At 41.5% G+C, this 23,529-nt stretch overlaps 1 long non-coding RNA gene across 1 annotated transcript in view; it reads right to left on the bottom strand.

Annotated features, from left to right (window-relative positions):
• Nucleotides 1–233: 233 nt before the first annotated feature.
• The window catches only part of LOC135180754 (uncharacterized), a 111,859-nt gene continuing 88,563 nt past the window's right edge, over nucleotides 234–23,529 (bottom strand). The window contains exon 4 of the long non-coding RNA XR_010304551.1: nucleotides 234–404. This is a non-coding gene — a long non-coding RNA (uncharacterized LOC135180754). The remainder of the gene's footprint in view (nucleotides 405–23,529) is intronic.

Raw genomic sequence — 23,529 nt, 5'->3', positions numbered from 1 at the left:
CCAGGTTGGAAGGCATCTTGAAAGCTCCTCTGGTTTATCCTTGCATGGGAAAATGAGCCTAAATATGAGCTCATCTAGCACTCTATATGATCACAGTTTGAAATCTTCCAACGATGGGGACACTACTACCACCCCAGGGAGGTTGTTGCAGTGAGTAGTTTCTTGTGACTATAAAAAAAGTCTTTCTTATACAATATTGAAATCTCTCAAGTAGAAATTTTACTCATTGCCTCTTGCCTTCTCCATGTGGCTCCTCGTGAAGACAAGCACATCATGTATTTGGCCTTTAAGCACTAAGACACTGTGATGAAGTCTGCCAGAGCTTTCTTTCTTCAGGCAGAGGTGATCTATCTCCTTCAGTCTTTCCACATAGTTCAGGTTCTCCAGCCCTTTGACTGTCTTTCCTAGAATCACAGAATGCCCTGAGTTGGAAATGACCATAAAGATCATCCAGTTCCAACCCTGCTGCCATGGGCAGGGATACTTCCCACTCGATCAAGCTGCTCAAAGTCTCTCAAGCCTGGTCTTAAACACTTCCAGGGATAAGGCATTCACATTTTCCTGGGCAATTTGTTCCAGTATCTCACCACCCCCACAGTAAAGTACCTCTTCCTAATGTCCAGTCTAAATCTACCTTGCTCTAGTTTAAAACCACTGTCCCTTGTCCTGTCATCACATGTCCTTACAAACAGCCTGTTTCCAGCTTTCCTGTAGGTCCACTTCAGGTACTGGAAGGCCACTTTAAGTCTTCATGAAGCCTTCTCTTCTCCAGGCTGAACTCCCTTTGTGGCATCCCCTAGACCCTCCCTAGCCTGCCTGTGTCTTTCTTGAATTTTGGGAATCAGAAATGGTCAAAGAACTCTTGGTTTGGCTTGACAAGGTGCTGAGTAGAGTGAGAAGGTAAAGATGAAGACTTTAGACATCAGAACTGTCATTGCAGAAGACAGAACTGGGACACAAAATGCGTGGAGCTCAGCCTGAAGGTGAAAAGAATCCACAGCTCTCAGCTTCCACCCCCTGTTTTTAGAGGCAGAGAGTCCATGAATAAATTTAACTGAAGGCTAATTAAATTATGTTCCCCCTTCATACACAGGACAATTCCTGTTCCACATAGTTTGAATAGAAGGATCCCAGAAAGGTGGAGAAACAAAGACACATCTCACAAGTGCTTTCATGACAGCCACAAATAGATGTTACCTGTGCTGCCTAATAATTTCCTTGATTTATGCATAAATCTTAATTCTTTACTTAAAATCTTCTGTACTTTGACAATAGCAACAAAACTTATTGCCCTTTGCATAAATCTTTTTTTTCCTTGCAAAGTAATTTTTTACTGCAGAGTTTGGCATATCTGGGAGCCAACGATGTCATCAAGAGAAGGGTAAGGGAGGTGATTTTGCTCTCATGGGACTCCATCTGTGTGCAGTTCTGGAGACCTAACACAAGCGCATTGAACTGTTGCGGTGAGCCCAGAGGATCAGAGGGCTGGAGCACCTCTGCTATGAGGATGGGGCACAAGAGTTGGGGCTCTTCAGTCTGGAGAAGAGAAGGCTTTGAGGAGACCTTGTAGTGGCCTTCCAGTATCTGAAGGGGTCCTACAGGAGCACTGGGAAGGCACAATTTACAAGGTCTTGTAATGACAGGATGAGTAATGGGTTTAAACTGGAAGGGGGGAGATTTACACTAGGTGTTAGGAAAGGGTTCTTTCCAGTGAGGTTGGTGAGACACTGGCACAGGTTGCCCAGGGAGGTTGTGGATGCTCCCTCCCTGGACGTGTTCAAGGCCAGGTTGGAGAAGGCCTTGAGCAACCTATTCTAGTGGGAGGTGTCCCTGCCTATGGCAGGGAGCTGGAACTGGATGTTCTTTGAGGTCCCTTCCAACCATGCTATGATTCTATGACTTCTTGGTTTTACTACCTTTAGAATGCTGCCATACTCCAAACTTGGAAATCATCAGGATGATCTAAATTTCCACCCAGCAAAAATATTTATTGCCCTTCAGGCACAAAATGTTTTATCATTTGTTCAAAATGAGGAATGTGATCAGCATTTACTTATTTCTTTAGAAAATAACATTCAGACACGACAGATTTTAAACAAACTTCATACTGATTCTAATAAGCTGAACAACTTGTTTTGGCTGCAACTCTCTCTCTCTCTCTCCCTTTTTTTTTCCCATATGAAAGTGCTTCTACAGGCTTTCCTCCAGATGATGTGGTTGAGTGGAGGAAGTGGAGAGAAGTCCTGTGTTGATTTTGTGCCTCTTTTTCATCTTGGGTCCTGAAACATGCAATATAAATTGCTCTCAGCCAGCCTGAATCCTGAGGGCATGTTTTGGCACTCTGATAAGCAAATCTTTACCTTTACAATCTGTGCCTACATTCGCAAAGTACATAATAGATTGAAGGATGCATCCACTTCATGTCTGTGGAGACAAGCATGCATTTGCACTTAGCTGTCTTGCTCTACAGTGTTGTGCACAAAAGGCAGTTTCAGCAAGGTTGGAAAGGGAACTGCTTGGAAGAGTCCAGCACAGAGCCACAGAGATGCTGAAGGCAGTGGAACATCTCCCTGCTGAGGACAGGCTGAGGGAGCTGGGGCTCTTTAGCTTGGAGCAGAGGAATTTGAGGGGTGACCTCATTCATGTTTATAAAGATGTGCAAAGCAGTGTCAGGAGGACAGAGACAGACTCTGCTCAGTGATGCCCAATGATAGGCCAAGGGACAATGGGTGCATGCTGGAGCAGAGGAGGTTCTGTTTGAACATAAGGAAAAACTTTTTCACTGTGGTGGTGCCAGAGCCCTGGAACAGACTGCCCAGAGAGGTTGTGGAGTCTCCTTCTCTGGACACATTCCACACCCACCTAGACATATTGCTGTGTGACCTGTCTTAGGTGATCTTGCTCTGGTAGTGGGGGCTGGACTGGACAATCCCTAATGTTCTTTGATTCTATGAAGACACTGATGATGTTACAGCAGAGACTACAATGGGAAGAAAAATGGAGGCTCAGCTGTCATCAAAAGGGTTATGTCTTACCTCTCCATAGCTTCAAACACAAACTTTTGCAACTCTTTCTGTGCCAGATACGATTGGCTGAAAATAAGTCACTTATTTTACTAATTTCATTGTCAGCCAGTAAGGACATCCCCCACTAGATCAGGTTGCCTAGGCACTGTCGAGCTTCACCTGGAATATCTCCAGGGATGGGGCCTCAACTACCTCCCCGGGCAATCTGTTCCAGTGCTTCACCACTCATGGTGCAGAACTTGCTCCTAACATCTCATCTAAATCTCTCATCTCTAGTTTGAAGCCATTGCACCTCATCCTGGCACTCCAGGATACAGTCTGTTGTGGAAAAAATGTAGAACTGTCTGGAACCAGCTATGTCCAGCACAGGGCAATTTCTGACCTCCTCCTACAGAGGCCATCCCTGAAGTTCACTCCTCACTCCCAAAATCTTTCAACTTACACCCAATAGACTTACATACCACAATGCTCCATGGTTTGTCTATTCCTGTTTGCTGGTTTCCCTTAACACACATAAAGACAGAGGAAGATAAATGCTCTTCAACACTTCTGACCCCTATCAAGAACTGAATAATTCAGAATTATGAGTAATCAATTTCATCATTTCCAAATGTAATACCCATGGAAATTCCATCTATAAATCAGTGTTCCAGTAGAGGAAGTTTCAACTCATCTGACATACATGATTGTGTTTTCTCGTATCTTTAACCTGCCATAACTGCAATAAAACCCAATTTTCTCTGAAGGTTTTGAGGTTTCTATGCACTATTAGTATATTGCTGTAAAACTCTGCCTGGTTTTACTATTGGTATTGTCATAAACAATGTCTACTCTCAGAGCACTCTATGTCTGGATCAGGTTATTCAGGTTGAAGAGAATGTTCTTATAACATAAACTAGTGGAAAGAGTCTTCCAAGCAACTGTGATTTTAAGGCTCTGAACCACACTTTTCCAAAACTCTAGATTTTTAAGGTTCTGCTACCATTAAAAACCTATTTCTGTAACAGCTCTTTAACTGTATGTCTAAATTGCCACTGGCTTGCTCTGCCCTGTGTGAATTTTCTTATTAAATCTTACTTCTAAAGGAATATGCTGCTGTGATGTAGGTAAATGCCACTCCAGATCTTGAAGGGCAGAGAATAGTAATCCCACTCAAAGACACAGTATAGCTGCTGATTCAAAGTTAGAAATGTCCCAGACTGCACATTCCTTCACTCCTGAATTTTAGAGGATATCAGAGTATGATTTGTAATCTTCCAACTGGATATTGTGATACAGCATTTTTTGTGTTATTGCCAGAACTAGGCTCCTTGAGGATAATTCTTGAAGTCCTGTCTGTTAAGTTGAATCTAAATACACAGCTCAGCCAGGCAAAGAAGAATACATCATGTTTCAGAGACTGCTGTTTACTATTGAGAGAGTGATCCCCAATTATTGTTTGGTTTATGATATTGTAGAAGCACATACAAGTATTGAATTCCAGATGAGGAAAAATGCAACTGAGAACACCGACAGCAGGAAAAGCAGCCCTGCAGAAAAGGACTTGGGGGTGCTGGTGGATGAGAAGCTGAACATGAGTCAACAGTGTGAGCTTGCAGCCCAAATGGCCAGTGGCAGCCTGGATTGCATCAAAAGAAGTATGGCCAGAGATGGAGAGAGGGGATCCTGCTGCTCTGCTCTGGGGAGACCTTGCCTGCAGTACTATATCCAGCTCTGGAGCCTTCCGCACACTAAGGACATGGACCTGATGGAGCAGGTCCAGAGGAGGCCTCTGCTACAAGGGCAGGCTGAGAGAACTGGGGGTGTTCAGCCTGGAGAAGACTTTGGGGACACCTAATAGCAGCCTTCAAGGGCCTGAAGGAGGCCTACAGGAAGGATGCAGAGAGGCTGTTTCCTTCGGTGACAGGATGAAGAGCAATGGTTTTAAATTAGAGAAGAGTAGAATTATATTCAATGTGAGGAACAAGTCCTGCACCATGAGGGTGGTGGAACACTGGAACAGTGAATATCCCCATCCCTGGAGATATTCAAAATGAGGCGTAGCAGGGGTCTGGGCAGCCTGATGTAGCTGAGGATGTCTCTGCTGACTGCAGAGGGGGTTGGACTAGATGGCCTTCAGAAGTCCCTTCCAACCTAGACCGTTCTGCAGTTCTATGACAGAAAGGAATTTTGACTTCCCACATAAAGACTTGCCAGTTTCAGACACAGGAACAGGTTTGTGGTGGTTTTAGGACTAGACCTAATGGGGTAGTTCTCCTCTTTTCTCTCTTCTGTTGAGATCACAGGGCAGTTGCCAAAGGCAACATTTTCAAATGTAACTAAAGAGTTTTGACTGTTCAACTTGAGCTTCCTGATATCATCAGGCTTCATATTACAGTGATGTCAGAAAACTAAGATCCTGAGAAGCATCTCAGCTACTGAAATACTCCAAATCAATCACAGGAGAGTGCGTACTTAGATCATTATCGTGTGAATTGTATTACTTCCTTTCTCCCTCTTTGTCAGCATCATCTTCTGTCTATAAACTCCTCAGAGAGGAATTACTTCTCACTGTATATTTTGTGCACTTCTTGACATGCTGGGGCCCTGACCTTGCTTAGGATTGGTTTACTTCAATATGATTAATTACAGCTAGGACAATAACAGAAACACTTTCATGTTCACTCAAGACTTAGAGACAGACAGGCATTTTCATTTGGATTTGCAATGCAGGGTTTGATCAGTTAAAAAGTAATCTACAAAAATCCATCTGGAGGCTAAAATAAATCTGCTCCACATTTTTCCAATCACATAAAACTTTGTCATATGCAAAAGCAAGCCCATGTTTGTGTTAATTTCTGGTTAGGTATAAGGCACCATTGGTTCCTCTTGGTGACAGTAGCTGATAATTTTACATTAGGAGATCTCTAATTTGAGATATTTGTGAGCTCTGAGCCATGCAAATGTATTCAAAAATAATGCCATTTTATGTAGTTAAAATACTGGGTTCCTTTACAACAACCTTTATTTTATTTTGTAATAATGAATTAATGGTAAAGTTTCTCATCTGAAAAATGGAATCACAGGATATTAGGGCTTGGAAGGGACCTCCATAGATCATCAAGTCAAATACTCCTGCCAGAACAGGACAATAGAATCTAGCCCAGGTCACACAGGAGCACATCCAGACAGGGCTGGAAAGGTTCCAGAGAAGGAGACTCCACAACCTCTCTGGAAAGCCTGTGCCAGTGCTCTGGGACCCTTACAGTCAAGAAGTTCTTCCTCATGTTGAGGTGGAACTTCCTGTGCTGTAGTTTACATCCATAGCCCCTTGTCCTATCCCAGGGCACAACTGAGAAGAGTTTGTTCCCTCCCTCTTGAGCCCCAGCCCTCAGATATTTATAAACCTTGATTAAATCCCCTCTCAGTCTTCTCTTTACCAGACCAAAAAGTACCAGGTCCCTCAGCCTCTCCTCACCGGGCAGCACTCCAGCCCCTTCATCATCTTTGTAGCCCTCCTTTGGTTTCTTTCAAGTAGATCCCAAGATCTCTTGAACATGCATTAGTCTGAAGGAATAAATACATTTGCTGTCGAGCACTTCCTGAGAATCACAGCATCTGCTCTGACTCCCCCCCCTCCAAAAATGTTTTGTGGGGAAAAATGATAATATCCTGAAGGATTTTACACGTTTATTTGCTAAAACATCCATATGCTAAAGCAAAATAATACTTTTGCTAGTAAAATACTATTTTTTTTCCTATTGAAGACACAAATTCAAAGTGTTTCTTGTAAAAGAACATGATTCCTAACATAGCTCTTCTGTAAGCTACCTCTGATTAAAGATTATTCTTGCAGTTCATTGCAGCATCTTATCATTATCCTTTACAGCATTCATCTGAGCATCTGGAATCTGTGTTGCTCCAGCAACCTTCTAAGGGTTTCACTGTGATATCTCATAACCCCCCAAAAAAACAAACAGCAAAATGCATGTTATGGTTTGTCTGTAAGGCTCCAGCTCAAATAAAATGTCATTGTAGATTGTACAAATCACTATGAACAAATACAGTCCTTCAAGCCTGGTGTAAAACATCCCCAGATAAGACTCTAAGACTATCAAATGCTGCTCTGGGACATGCTTTTGTCCCCTTCATCTTTAAGCTCATAGCTCAATCCAATTATCCACAATTTAGCCTCTGCCAGTGATTTGTGTATGCTTGTGTTGCAAAGGAGGATTTTTTTTTTTGTACAACTCAAGTGTAAAACTTTAGCTTACAAGCCAAAAACAGCTTCAAAAGAAACCCATGAAATGAAATAGTAAGAGTCGGAGATAGAGCTCTAATATGAAAAAACTACCAAAAAATCCAAGCACCTTCTAATCACATAACCTCCACCTGACTTATTTTAACAGATTTTGCTTATTTTGTTCATTGGGTTTTACAAAAAGAAAAAAAAAAAAAGGCAGGTAATTTTTTTTTCTTTGGATAAGAACAGGGAAAAAATCAGGGTGGAGCTAAATAAAGTTCTGAATTCCAAAAGATAAACCACTAGGACATCAAACAAGTCAGGAGTTTTCCAGAAGTTAGACGTTTGTTTGTGTATTACTATTCAATGTTATTCCCACATCCACTGGAGTCAGAAATACACATTAAGTCTTTGTTTCTACCCAGCTGAAGGGAGCTGTCCCAGGGAGGTTCTCCGCTCCCTCTACTCTGCCCTGCTGAGATCACACCTGCAATACTGTGTCTGATTTTGGGCTCCCCAGTTCAGGAGAGACAGGGACCTGCTGGAGAGAGTCCAGGCAACCAGCAATAGAACAAGGGGACAGAGTCTTAAGTTGTGCTGGGGAAGTATAGGCTGGATGTTAGGAGGAAGTTCTTCCCAGAGAGAGTGAATTCCCATTGGAATGGCTGCCCAGGGAGGTGGTGGAGTCACCGTCCCTGGAGGTGTTCAAGACTGGATGGGGCACTTAGTGCCATGGTCTAGTTGACTGGCTAGGGCTGGGTGCTAGGTTGGACTGGATGATCTTAGAGTTCTCTTCCAACCTGATTGAGTCTATGATTCTATGACAATGACTGGGGGACTGGAACACCTCTGTTATGAAGACAGACTGAGAGACATGAGACTCTTAGTCTGGAGAAAAGAAGGCTGAGAGGGGATCTGATCAAGGTCTATCAATACCTGAGGGGTGGATGTCAAGATGAAGGTGCCAGGCTCTTATCAGTGCTAGGACAAGGAACAATGGAGAACACAGGAGGTTCCACCTCAACACGAGGAGACGCTTCTGTACAGTGAGAGTCATGAAGCACTGGAATTGGCTGCCCAAAGATGCCTTCTATGGAGGATCACCTATACCACATCACACAGGAACCTGTCCAGGCAGATCTTGAATATCTTCAGAGATGGAGACTCCACAACCCCCCATGGCAGCCTGTAACCACTCATATTGCTTCCCTAGCTGAATGCTGCCAGTCTGCTCTTTATACTCTCCCATCTTTAAGTTATCGCTTTGAGATGATTCCATGACTTCAAGTCAAGTCCGCTTAGTCATCTTTGCCAGCTTTCAGATGCAGCACAAATGGTAATGATAATCATTCCTAGCATTTCAGATTCAGTGAGTTTAACCTGAAATTTGCAAGGCAAATTTTAAAGATGACCAATTTACTCACAAGAAACCAGAAAATACAATTAATCGTTTGCCTGTTCTTCAACTTTAGTTTACAAAACCATGGTGCAACTTTATTGAGCTCAGAATTGAAGGGTGACAAGGTTAATATGCAGCTTCAGACCTCATGGTTTCATTAGCAAAAACATTGCAGCCTGCAAAGATGAACTGACAGCGATGCTAGGCCCAAACAAAGTAAATAATTACTGGCTTGGCAATGGAGGAAGCACTTGCAGAGTTTGTTTACATTTTGGTTTTGGAAAATTCATGTTGGCAACAAGTCAAATCCAGTCTGAGTAGGAACTGTGACAATTGCTCACAGATGCAGCTGGAAGAACAACAAAAGAATGGATTTATGGTGCTTTTCTCCCCTGCGTTTTTCCCCTTTGTTGCCTTTTTCTCTTGTGCTAGTTCTTCTATCTTTCTCCTTTCTCTCTCTCTCTCTCTTTTTAATTTCTTTACCATTGTGGATCAATAACAAACTTGCAGCCACAAAGATAAGTGGGTTTTCATGGCAGATGGGCTTTGGAATGTATAAAAATCTCATCTTGCATTTTGTCTCTTGGCCACACATTGGGAAAGACACAGCTGTGTTCAAGATGCACTCATAAATACCTTGCTCCCTGACAAAACTTCTGAGTGCCCTCTCTGTTCTTGTAGGCCTGTCCTGGATTCCCAAGAGGTATACATCACTTCCATGCTGGCACATGGCTAAACTCTTATCAGATGCCAGGGATACAGATTTGTTCCTAGCCCAAATTTCTTTTGTGCAGTCCAGTGTTTGGATATAGAACTTTAACACATTGCTCAGAATCCAAATAAGACAGCTTCTGAAAATGGGAAATAATTCAGCATCCTGTTGCTGATCTAGAAAAACTGTGGCACTGTGGTTCCCTTTCCAACAGTTTATACAGATCACAATTATTCTAAACACTGAGTATATTCAACTTCCTAGTATCAGAGAATAAAGAATCAGCAAAAATCAAGCAATAATAAAAGAAAGTTCACATAGAAGCAGACAACTGCATAACAGACAGTCAAGCAATTACACACAGAAGACAACTAATCTTGTAAGCCCAAGGAAAGTTTGCAAGCAGAAAAGAGGAATTGTTACTGCTCCCTTTGGAAGTGAGTTGAAATAGTTTGGCCAGTTCCTGTCAGATCAGCTCATTAAGCGCATTTCACACAGGAAAGTTAAGAATTCTAGTCTGATCAACAGAAACCTATTTCATTTTCCCTCTCTTAATGAACTATCAAGCTGAAGTCTCATTAACTCGTACTTCTGAACATTGGTAGCACCAAAGTAACTTGAAATTAAGCGTAAACAGAGTATAAATAGAAAATGTAGTGATCACTTGAGTATCTTAGTTATCCTGCAGTTATTTACAATGAAATGTTTAAAGTATGCTAACGTCATTACATCTCTATTGGTCTGAAAATTACAAGACAAACTATGCTAAATTACACTTCTGCATTTTGCAGGGCAACTGTAAAATAGTACAGGAGAACAGAACGAGAAGGAGCAGTCCATAGAATCATAGAATGACCTAGGTTGGAAGGGACTCCTAAAGGTCATCTAGTCCAACTCCCCTGCAATCAACAGGGACATCCTCAACTAGATCAGGTTGCCCAGAACCTTGTCGAGCCTCACCTTGAATATCTTCAGGCATGGAGCCTCAACTACCTCTCTGGGCAAAGCAATCAGCCCAGGGTACATTAGGCAGATATAACTCCTTCAAGAGTTGGGTAGATGACAAGATTTTCCTCAGTTTGCTGACATTCACTAATTAAAGACCAGAAAGGGTCACACGTCCTGCCTTTCTAAGCTGTAGATGCATTTGCATTAGTTGGACATCAGCTAACAGTGTGCACTTGTGGCTCAGAAGGTTAATGGCATCCCAGGCTGCATCAAAAGAAACATGGCCAGCAGGTGGTGAGAGGCGGTTCTGCCACTCTGCCTTGCTCTGGTGAGATCTCACCACTGGAGAGATCTGGAACTATGTCCAGTTCAGGAGACCTCGATACAGGTAGGAATGGACCTGATAGAGCAGATCTAGAAAAGGGTCACAAACGCCTCTGCTACAAGGGTAGGTTGATGGAGCTGGGGTTGTTCAGCCTGGCAAAGAGAAGGCAGACCTAAGAGTGGCCTTCCAGTACCTGAAGGGATTGTTTCCAAATGCCTGCAGTGATGAGTCAAGGGGCAATAAGAGAAGAGTAGATTTAGGTTGGAAGCTGGAACAAATTCTTTAGTTAGAGGGTGGTGGAACACTATAACAGGTTGCCCAGGAAGGTAGCTAAGACTCCATCCCTGATGACATTCAAGGTCAGGCTTGACAAGGCTCTGAGCAACCTGATGTGGTAGAAACGTGCCTGCTGGCTACAGAGAGCTTTGACTAGACAATCTGTAGAAGTTACTTCCACAACACTGTTCCATAATTCTAAGATATCCAAACATTACAGAAGAGATTGCCCTGTGACCAAGGTATGGCATTATTTTCTTTAATAACTGTTTCATTATGCCCTATGGCAGACAGAGCATCTAGAAACAGGGACAAAATATCCACAAAAAGCTGTTATGTGAGCATTCTCAACTGAAAGAAATGAAGCAATTCAGCAAAACTGAGTCCTGTTCATTGGTGTCATCGCTAAGTTTTACACTGAAATGTTGGAAGAAAACAAGATAATGGCTTAGAAATGCTAAATAGCTGCAGTAAAAAATAGGTTAGTTTATACAAGATCATCCAGTCCAACCTATCACCCAGCCCTGTCCAATCAACTAGACCATGGCACTAAGTATCTCATTCAGTCTTTTCTTGAACGCCTCCAGGGACGGTGACTCCACCACCTCCCTGGGCAGCCCATTCCAATGGCAAATCACTCTCTCTGGGAAGAACTTCCTCCTAACATCCAGCCTCCTATACCTCTCCCGGCACAACTTGAGCCTGTCCCCCCTTGTTCTGCTGCTGGTTGCCTGGCAGAAGAGACCAACCCCCACCTGGCTACAATCTCCCTTCAGGTAGTTGTAGAGAGCAATGAGGTCATCCCTGAGCCTCCTCTTCTCCAGGCTGAACACCTCCAGCTCCCTCAGCCTCTTCTCACAGGGCTTGTATTCCTGGACATTCACTTAAGATGTACTTCTATTTGTCTCTATGCTATCACATCTTTGCACATTCATAGTATCAGATAGGATTTTGAAGTCTGAAGTGAATTTTCAGCTATCAGGTATATATTTGATATAAAAACTCGGTGTCAGCTTAAAATATTACTTTCTCCTTCAAATATATCAAAGTCTAAAACATGTGAACAATATTTTTGTTTTCTTAGTAGGGAAAGATAACAAGTGGAGTAAGATAGTAAGATCAAATATCTGTATTACAGGAAAATAGAGATTAACAATGTCCTGATACAGAAAAAAAACAAAACCAAAATAATTCATTGCTATCGAGATTCACTTTTGCCGGGTCCAGCAAGCCACCACCAAGTGAATCATTGTGTTTTGATATTATCTGCACTTTCTCCCTGCTGTTGTCTTTTGCTTCTGCATTTTCCTATGAAGAGCTGGACTAAAATATCTTTGAGCCAGGGACCTCACAGAATTTCTGAGTAGAATAAACCACCTAGCCTAAACTGGGAAAGTGTGAAATAATAAACAAGCCATCCAACCAGTCCTCACACTTCATCATCTCCCAGTGGCTTGCAGTAATATTTGAATGCATTGTTCCATCTCATAAAATCTGGCCATAAGACAGCACTTTGGGGAATCAGGAAATAATGAAATCGCTGTCACTGTTGGCTCAGTTTACATTACACCAGGACTGAGCCTGGTGTGGCTGAGGGACACAGATCTCATGTCTGCTGTGCTGCCTCAAACAAAAGCAGGTCAAGGCAGCTGTTTCTCACTGCATTTCCATGACCTTACATCTTACCCTTCAGGAGACCTACCTAGCCAATCAACCAGATTTTTTTGCTTTCTCCATTTATTGTTATCAGAAGAGCAAGCCAACCAGAAATTCAGGTCTAGACCATTTTATCCAATAGGTGAGAATTAGTCAGGAATAATATCAGGCATGAGTTTGCAACACCTGCATGCTGCTGGTCATTAAATTGGTACAATCCTATGTCAGCTCCAAACCATTGCAAAATCTATAAAAAGGTAACTTTGTCACCATATGTTTCATGCCATGTTGAGTATCCTTCTTTGTTTCTACAATCCATATCAAAGATAATGAAGGTAGAGCAGAATAAAAATCACATAGCATGGCATTGTAAGAAAAGAGCTTCTGATGCATTTACTTCAGTGTGAATTCCTAATGACAGCTGATGTTTGGGCCGAAGAACATCTTTTAAGCTTGCTGCTACTGATCAGATCAGCAGACTAATAACCTTAATATAAAAATCAAACAGAATATTCTAAACCACTTTCAGCAACAGCTTCGAGTGTCTGAAAGTCTCCAGTATGAGTTTGCAGACAATGCAAACCACACATAAAAGACCACCTGTATTCCTCAGGCTCTAGGAAACTTTAAATCATGTTTTTCATGGAGAAACTATGACAAACAAATCCATGAACAGACTTTAAATTTGGCTGGTAACCTGTTTTGTTTACTTACTCCTGGGCACACTAGAGAATTTTATTGGTTCTGTTAGACTGAAACTGTGTTAACTCCCGATGTATACACCAAATAATTACAAAGCAAAGCTCATTGATGGCCAAAGTATTTTCCAGAGTTATTCAATTCTTTTTGCGGCCAGCAGATCAAGAGAGATGATTCTACCACTTTGCTCTGGTGAGACCTCACCTGGAGTGCTGCATCCAGCTCTGGAGCCCTCAGAATATGGAAGACATGGGCCCAATGGAGTGGGACCAGAGTGGCGTCATGAAAATGATCAGGGCGCTGGAGCATGAGTGCTGTCTGCTACAAATATGGGCTGAGGGAGCTGGAGTTGCTCAGCCTGGAAAAAAAAGGCTCCAGGGAGACCTAATAGCAGCCTGCCAGTACCTGAAGGGGGCTACAAGAAAGCTGCAGAGGGACAGTTTGCAAAGGCCTGCAGGGATAGGATGAGGACAATGGTTTGAGATGAGAGCAGAGCATATTTAGATTGAATGTTAGGAACAAGATCTTTAACATAAGGATGGTGGAACACTGGAACATGTTGCCCAGGGAGGTAACTGAGGCCCCATTCCTGGAGCTAATCACGGTCAGGCTCAACAAGGCTCTGTGAGTAACCTGATCTAGTGAAGGATGTCCCTGCTGACTGCACGAGAGATTAGACTAGATGACCTTTGGAGGTCCATTGCAACCCAAACCATTCTATGATTCTTATATTAGACACCAGATCTTAGTTTTGTATTTCAGTGTTTCTGACCCATATTTGAGTGTTAACATCAAAACAGATACAATTTTTCATAGCACTTGATAATTGGTTGAAGATATGACAGTATTTTGCATATTTTACATATGACTGGGAATTTTCACAATCTTATAACTCATATTTTCGATTGTAATTCATATTTTAATTGATTATGTGTAGCCTTGCATTACATATGGAATCCACACACCTGTACCCCAAGAACTAGACTATATTTGCCTGCTATCAGTTTCTTTATATAAAGAAAATATTTTTAATGTCCTTTTAGAAGTATTCACCCAGATGATGGTGTTGGCAAAACCAGATTTTTTTCTCGGAACCATAAATGGTATAAATCAAGAATTGCAACTAATCTTAGTACAAACTTAGACACACTACTATTAACACTCTTCAAGACAAGAAAACAAAATTTCAGCCTCAATCTCTCTTATCCATTGCAATGGGCAACTTCTATGGAAAAATCAATACTTTTTTCCTAAGGAAAGCCACAGAAAGTCACGTTACAACGTAATAAATCACTAGTTGTGTTTGGTTTTAAGACTAGGCATAGATAACAAACCTCAAAAAAACTGTCCAGCAGGCCTAGGGAGGTTCTCCCCTCTCCTCTGTCCTGCCGAGACCACACCTGCAATACAGTGTCTGATATTGGGCTCCTCAATTCAAGAGAGACAGGAATCTGATGGGGACAATCCAGTGGAGAGCTAGGAGGATGACTGGGGAACTGCAACATCTCTCCTATGAAGATAGACTGAGAGACTTGAGACTCTCAGTCTGGAGAAAAGAAGACTGAGAGATCTGATCAAGGTCTATCAATATCTGAGGGGTGGGTGTCAAGATGAAGGTGCCAGGCTCTTATCAGTGGTGTCCAGTGCTAGGACAAGGAACAATGGGTACAAGATAGAATACAGGAGGTTCCACCTCAACACAAGGAGACACTTGTGTACAGTGAGAGCGATGAAGCACTGGAGCAGGCTGCCCAGAGAGGTTGTGCAGTCTCCTTCTACGGAAGCTTTCCAAATGCATCTGGATGTGTTCCTGTATGAACTGCTCTAGGTGTTCCTGCTCTGGCACAGGGGTTGGACTCAATCTCTGGAGGCCCCTTCCAATCCCTAACACTCTTTGATAGTGTGATAACAATATTGTGCCTGTGTTACATCTATGATCAGCTACAGTCTGTTACCAAGAGAAGGAAACCAATTGTAGACACATTTGTTAATACACTGAACTTGGACCCTCAGCCAGACAGGATTTAAGTAGTTTTGTTCTGCAGGCACAAAGTAGCCTTCTACAGAACAGTGCACACTGGAGTCACTTACTTCTTTCTTAAAATAGATCTCTAACAACCTAGCAGGCTCCTAATATGTTTGCTGGCCTCCAAATGCAGGAGATTAATTCAACATTTATCAGGCTGACCTGCCTCATAATGACATATGACAGGAAATGAAAGAATCCTCCTCCTATGTGAAAATAGAAATTTATGCTCCAAGATTCTATTTTTCCATGCTGGCTTGATATAAATGTCAGATATTCAAATGGCATTCAATACAGGCTACTATTTTTAAAACAAAGTTGTAATTTTACTCTTGCTAAATTGCTCATAAATCTCAGTTTGAATAAAGAGATCGGATTACATTAAATACATTTTGGTACCTATAACTTTCTGCAATGGATTAAAACTAGCAGATCATGTCTCAAGTGCATTTCATTTTCCATTGATTCATGTACTGCAATATAGACTTCAAAATTCCCTTATGCCAACAAATTCAGATATGCTGAGTGCAGGAGGAGATTAAAGCAGGCTGTAAGATTGAAAACTGCATGAAGACATCAGATAATGCAGTAGAGGTATAATGAAAGTGTAAAGAAAACCTGTAAATGTACAAATTGCTGTTTACATAATTCATTGTTGAATTCAAAGGAGAATTCTGGTGTAAGAAGATGTATTAAACCAGAATTGGCAAGTCAAATAAAAAAAGTACCAAAAAAAAAAACCTTCTTTTTCTGGAGTTAAGTTTTATTTCAGAGGCAAATTCAAAGCTAAGGCATTTCAAAGCAGGACTTTAAAAGTATTCCATCTTCCCCTGCCTGCTGCTTAAGTTACTTACAGAAATAACTGTTCATACTTCCCTTGTGCTTTTTGTCCCTGTGTTTTGAAATCAAATCTGCTCTTTAAGGGCTTTTTAAGCTGGCAAAAATGCATTATTACTGATCTAGTAACTTCTATTGTTTCAGTGGTAGCTATGGTTATGGATGAATGCTTCCAAGAGAAGTTAAAAGAGATAATGAGTCTTCAATGATACAAAGTCAGAGCCTTGTGTGCTTAGTGAAGCCTGACATAAGCTTCAGCTTTCGGCTAGCAAGGAGAGCTTGTGCAGTATCTTAGCTTGTCACAACAGAAATACCCACTAAAGTGTTTTCCTGCGCAACTTTCCTGCACTACCTCCCAAGATGCTAACAGCAGACATTACCCATGATGCTAAATGGTTAAATGAAGTGAATTGTGGAGAAAAAAGAAGGGGATTGGGAGCGGGAAAGACGCCTGGCAGTGATGACAGTAAAACTCAGTTTTGGTAATTCAGTATTTATGGATCTTTGGTTATCTTCCTCATAATTTTCCTGAAGCCTTCTCCTCCCCAAAGATATGAAAGAATTGCACTCATCTAACACTCCAGCTCAGCAATGCTGATAGCAAAGATGCCTCCTTACATACCTGTCTAAGGATACACTTAAAGAACAAGGACTTCTTAACCTGAGCATTGGTTGTAAACCATGATCAGATGTGCATATCTCTGCCTTGTAGCAGTGAGGCTCCCTTGGTTTTGAACTAGATTGAGTTTGCACACATTTACAGTGCACTGTACATGATCTGCAAGTGGAAGATTGTGCATCCAGAGGCCTGTATTTGCACACACTGCAAGCTTGATCTCTGTGCACTTAACCAGTCACATCAAACCTACAGCCAAAGGCACAGGATCCAAGGAAAAAATACTTGTAGCACTCATCTGAGTGCCTGCCCTTTAAAGACTTTGCACCAAGTAGAAGCTTAGTAACTGCAGCTGGAGGTTGGCTGCAATTTCAGTTGTAGTAACATGTTACTAAAACATCTTGCATTCAGTGGCTAATTCAGACTTCTTCCTTCTCTGCCAGACCACAAACCTTTCATCATAAATTTCTCCATTCATCTTAGGCTGGAGTGAAGGGGCAGCCCACATTGAATACATCTACAGATTTTTTATTAGTAGCACATGGTTAAGATGCTGGAGTCCTACCAGAGCACACTGTGATTCAGCTGCAGGTGTTTACTAACTAGAAAAGAAGTAAAAATATCATGGAGACACTCTAGGAATGAAGCAATCCAGTATTCATTTAATTTACTCTGGATCTATGTTAACTGATCTAAATGGAAATCTGCTGCTCTTCCAACTTCTTTCCAATTCCCAATGACATATTTCCCTTGATATGCCTACTTCAGTCCTCTGACCACCCCTTCTACACTGTCATATTCAGCAAGAAAATGTGAGATCCACACCAAAGGGCAAACTGCACCATTCACATAAGCATAGTGTCACAGAGATCTCACAGAAGGGCTCAGGACAGGGCTGGCAGTCAGAAACTCTCCAGGAACAGGGCAGCTAGTGGGTGCCAGGGCAGCCCCAGCTGCTGGGGACTTCCTTAGGGTCAAAGCCAAAACTGGGTTAGTAGATGATCCTGGCTCAAGAAGAGCCTTCACCAAGCAGTTTGGGGTGCAGGGAGTGTGAGATCTGCCCTGCTGAGGGATCAATGGGGTCCAAGGGCAGCTGTTGGTCCTGGGGCTTGATGTGGGGTCCTGGGCTGTAGACAGAGGGAGAAGGTCCTGGGGAAGGCTAGGAAAGGACAGTCAGGGCTATAGGTACCCTCAGAGCTGTGGGAGCTCATGCACACACACACACAAAAAACCAAACAAAACCACAACACCAAAAAACCCAAAAAAAACAGAATCACCTAGACCTAAGAACATAGCATCCAGTTCCTGATATTTTTACTTATAAATTTTCTTAGAAATAAATTAATTATAGAGGAAACTAACTCTGGGTAAAGGAATGTGGAAAGAGATTTTTTCATTCCATTAACAGGCTGCTGAGCTGTTTCAAACCCCAAAATGATAGGGTCTTCCAACTGAATTGCCATGTAGTTACCACTGAGAAGTATTAATTTCCCCTTACCAATCCTAGTAGCAATCAATGTATCCTTCTTCCACGTGAATTTTGATTGTCATCTGTTATTCTGAAGGAAGAATAAAGCACAATCTTTGCAAATTTATTGACAAAGAAAAGTGAATAAATGTCACATTTCTGCCAGAATGGACAATAAGAAAGGCAACTATAAGCTCCTAAATAGGTGGAAGGTTGAAGGATGCATTTAAAAGTCATTTGCATGTGGTGCTTGGGCATATGGTTTAGGGTGAACCTTGTAAAGAAGGGATAAGGGCTGGACTTGGTGTTCCTGAGGGGCTTTTCCAACCTGAATGTTTCTGTGATTTGTGATTCTGTGATACAGCAAAGAAACAAAGAACCATGTTCAGACTGAGACTCGTGGTCAGACACAACAGATGAAAGCCCACAGATTAAAAAATAAATAAAAAATTAATCAAATTATTAAAAAACCCCTTCTTTTCAGTTATTACCTCTAAATATAAAGTTCTACTTATTTGCAGATACTAACGGGGTTTGACCCTTAATGGTGTAATAGGTTAACTCAACCCATGACAGCTGGGTAGCAAAAAAGGATAATATTTTCACTTCCATATGCTGATAATAGAGGCTTATGTTTTCATTCACTACCATCCAGTTAATTCCAATCATACAGCAAGTCCAAAGAACATAGATGAAGAAAAATGTCTTGTTGGAAGAAGTCTCCTATAGGTTAACGAGAAAAAAAACTGTGGCAAAGCATAACTCAATGCCCTGTACATCTTGGTAAACATGAATGAGGGCAGCCCTCAGGCTCCTGCTCTCCAAGCTAGAGTCCCAACTCCCCCAGCCTGTCCTCAGCTGGGAGATGTTCCACTGCCTTCAGCATAGTTATGTCTCTGTGATGGACTCTTTCAAGCAGCTCCCTGAGGTCTTTCTTAGACTGAGGGGCCCAGAACTGGATGCAGGCTGCTGACATTGTGCAAATGTGTATGGCAGTGTGCAGCTTGAATGCCAGGAAAAGGTACTGTGCCAGAGGTCACTTGACTAAACTCAGTAATTCCATATTTGGAGAAAAAATACCCTAAAAATCTTCCTGTCCAGAACAGATAGAAGGAACAGATTACAGGGCTTCACATCCCGTTTGAACCGAAACAAGAAAAATATTCCTCCTTTTTCTTGTCAGTGGAAGCTGATTTGTAAAGGCATGAGATGGTGATTTTCATCACCCATGTAGAGTTGCTATGCTTAGTGTTCAGTGTCAAACCTCTTTTTCTTTTATGCACATCACCCTAACTATCTGTTTTTCCCTTTGGCATGCAATCAGATGCTGTATAAATTTACAAGCTGTGTGAGGAAGCTTGCACTGAGCTGCACAGGGTTCTGCTCAAAGCTTTCAGTGCAATATGATATTCTAAGTTAAGCTCAGCAAAACTTCATTGCATATGCAGACAGTTAGCCAGGTACTAAAGTCAAAATGGTTACAACTCAATGGCATTGGTGTACAGCTATCTGATTCCTCTATGCAAATGCTTTTGTTCCTTCATAAGAAAGGTGTTTTATATATAAACGTGGCAGAGGAATGATAGACATGAACAATTTCTGTGATTTGACATCACTCCTTCTTATCCCAGTCTGTGTTGCCTTGTATAAACCTTAACTAAAATGTACTGTGCCAATGCACTGCAATCTTAAATAAAAACTACTTGTACCAATACATTGTAATCATAGAATCATACAATCACAAAATTGTCAGTGTTGGAAGGGACCTCAAGGATCATCTAGCTCCAGCCAGCCCTGCTATGGGCAGAGACACTTCACAATAGATCAAGTTGCTTAGAGCCACATCCAGCCTGGACTTAAAAAACTCCAGGGATGAGGCTTCCAACACCTCCCTGAGAAACCTGTTTTTGTGTCTCAACACTCTCATGCTGAAGAACTTCTTCCTAACATCCAATCTTAATTTACCCATTTCTACTTTTGTTCCATTCTTCCCAGTCCTATCACTACCTGACATCCTAAAAAGTCCCTCACCAGCTTTCCTGTAGTCCCCTTCAGATACTGGAAGGCCACAATAAGGTTTCCTTCGATTCAGTGCATTAGAAATGTAATACTTTGATTTTAAAAATATACCTAATGAAAAAATACACCTTTAAGAGTTTGATTAGGATAAAAATTGGCTCTCAGGTCCTCTTTAAAGGGACTTTCATCATCAAGGTTTTGATTAGGATAAAAATTGGCTGTCAGGTCCTCTTTAAATGGACTTTTTAAACTTCCCTACCAACACAGAGAATTTGGTTGTATGCTTCAGTGAAATGTTTTGAAGGACTGCTCATTGATGAAAACCTCTGAGAAACATTCCACTTTTTGTTTTGAACCCTTCTTCTCTAAAATGCATGGCTTTCATCAACTTCAAAAAACAAGTTAGTCTTCAGCGGGCTGGGAAACTTTACAAGTACTCCACTGGAGGTCTTAGGGTTTCTTTCAAGGTACAGCATTAACAGAGTTCACTTTGTGAATAATTCCTGACAGAATGGGATCTAACCCTAGGACACAGCAGAAAGTTTCAAGCCCGGTATATTTTTACTGAAAACATATTAGAAAAGTTCTATACATAAAGCCACTCCAGTGTGTAAATATTTTCAGGAAAACAATAAATTAAAGCTAGAAAAGGCTGTAAATATGTCACAAGTGGCTATCATCTCACACTTGACAGGTAACTCTTCTGAAATGCTGACAGCCAAGTTAGGTTTAAAGGTCTGCTGAGATGGTTGCTCATTATTGTCACTACAGTCCCCATATATAAATTAATATTTGTTTCATTTCTGTGCTCCATATTGCACAGGCACATCAAGTTTGTTTGGGTTTGTTTGGCATTCATTTACATGATTTTATCTCTCTTTTATTTTTTAACCTTGATATCAGTATCTATTATGCAGCATGTCAAATTTGGGATTGTTTCTAATTTAGGAGAATTTACAACAGACCAAGACATAGAACCATAGAATGGAAGGGACTCAAAGATCATCTAGTTCCAACCCCTCACCATAGGCAGGGACACCTGCCACTAGAACAGGTCCTGAAGTGTAACATCCACACACTTCTTCAGCTCCCCCAGGGATGGTGACTCCACCACCTCTCTGGGCAACCTACTGCAAAGCCTCAACAGTCTCTCACACTTCTTTCCAATGCCACCCTTGTGCATTGTGCTCTTCTGCTTCATCCTCTGTGTCATTCCCATGTACTCCCCAAATCCCAAAATCCTTTCCCCATTCCAGCCCATGCCCAACTACAAGCCCTCTCCCCAGTCCCACCATTTTCTTCTCGAATCCACCATCTCCTCCCTAAGCCCACCCTTTCCTCTCTCAAAGAAGAAACCAGGAAAGAAGACCATGACACAGAGTATAAAGGGCACAACACAGAAGAGAAAGAAGGGGATGATGCAGAAGCATTAAGAGTTGTTCCAATCATAAAGGTTGGAAAAGACCTTTAGCGTCATCTAGTCTAACCCAAAGTCAACAAGCATCACCACTAAACTGTGTCTTGAAGCGCCACATCTTGAACACCTCCAGGGAGGGAGCATCCACAACCTCCCTGGCAACCTGTTTCAGTGTCTCACCACCCTCACTGGAAATAACTTCTTCCTAATATCTAGTTTAAATCTCCCCTCTTCCAGTTTAAACCCATTACTTCTCATCCTGTCATTACAAGACCTTGTCTATAGTCCCTCCCCAGCTCTCCTATAGGTCCCCTTTAGATACTGGAAGTCTACTACAGGGTCTCCTTGAAGCCTTCTTTTCTCCATATTTTCATTCAAGACTCAGAATTTGTATTGCTTTTATCTAGACCTAGAGCTCTCAGAGTGTCTTGTGAGAAGAGACTGGAATCCGAACCGAAAATATTTGATTTTATTTTGGTTACATATTTATGTGACCTGCTTATCCAGATCTCTTAATGTAATTATTAGCACAACTGAAAGTCTTTCCTTCCAGGTTCATGTTTCTCCATGTGTAGCAGCTGTAAACCACAAGTGAAGTTTCTAATGTTAGACAAGGTGTAGCCATTAGTTCCGCTAAAAAGCTCTAACCACCAGTGCTCATTGATTTCTAGTTTCATATATCTTTAATGAGGAGATTAAATACTTGTTTAGGAAGCAGAGCCTGGCTTAAGTGGTGTTTTCTCATATAGCATGTACAGGCAAAGACCTTTCTAATATTTCCCTTTGGTAACAGAAGTGGAAAAAAAAACCCTTTATTGCACCAAATACAAACCATCTGGCTGGTTCTGCAGCAGCACATGATGCTTTACTCGGGGAAAAAATCATTAGAGATGAAATGCTGCAGAAAAGAAATTCCCTTTCTAATTGATAATATACAGCTTTTTTTCCTGGTCTCTTAATTCTTTATGAACACTAATGAGAATGCTAAATTCCCTTTTCAGCTAAATTTCTGGGGGTTGGGGGTTTTCTCTGTGTATTTTTTGCTGTTTGTTTGGGTTTATTATTTGTTTGATTGTTGAGGGTTTTGTTTGAGATTTTTTTGATTGTATTTTTAATGAAGAAAATATTTCAACTAACTCTCTTTTTCTGGTCATATATTAAAAAGAAGAAATGTTCTGTCCCAAGTGAATGAAGTGTCATGCAGTATGAGAAATGTGGGCATAAACCAACAAGTTCTCAGTAGGGACTTAGTGTGAGGAGGAGAATAGGGCTAAGTGGGACAGAAGCTACAGCAGCAAACACTTCTGGGATGAGGGTCAGGTGGCAAGTACAGGATCTCTCTATGGAAAAAGCAATGAAAACATCCCAAATATACTAAGGAGACATGGAGAAAAGATTGATTTGCCTCACTAAATTCATGCAAAGTTTCTTTACTCAGGTGATAAAAAAGCTTCAGGAGGACTGCAGGCAGCTAGATAGGAGGATAGGCAGGTAGGTAGATGGGTAGGTACATAGATAGATAGATTAGACAAATAGAAGGATATAGAGAGACAGACAGATAGAGATAAAAGATAGATAGACAAACAGATACAGATAGATAGATAGATGCAGATAGATGGATAGACAGAGAGAGAGAGGTGTGTAGATATTTTCCAACAGTGAGGATAGAAGTCTAACATTAGAGACCATGACATTTTGGGAGGCATGTAGTTCCCTCCCTTTTTCAACTGGCTTCCCATAACTGCAGTTACAAAGGAACAGGATTAATCATATAATGGAAGTAAAGGTATTGATTAAGATAGGTAATCTAGAGAGCTTTCCAGAAGTCCTGGGCTTTCAAAAGTATCTTGCTCCCCTTGCAGATTCCAGGAAATCACCTGCTA

The sequence above is a fragment of the Pogoniulus pusillus genome, chromosome 1 (genome assembly GCF_015220805.1).
Source record: "Pogoniulus pusillus isolate bPogPus1 chromosome 1, bPogPus1.pri, whole genome shotgun sequence".
In the NCBI taxonomy this organism is placed as follows: domain Eukaryota; kingdom Metazoa; phylum Chordata; class Aves; order Piciformes; family Lybiidae; genus Pogoniulus; species Pogoniulus pusillus.
This window is presented reverse-complemented; position numbering and strand designations above follow the sequence as displayed.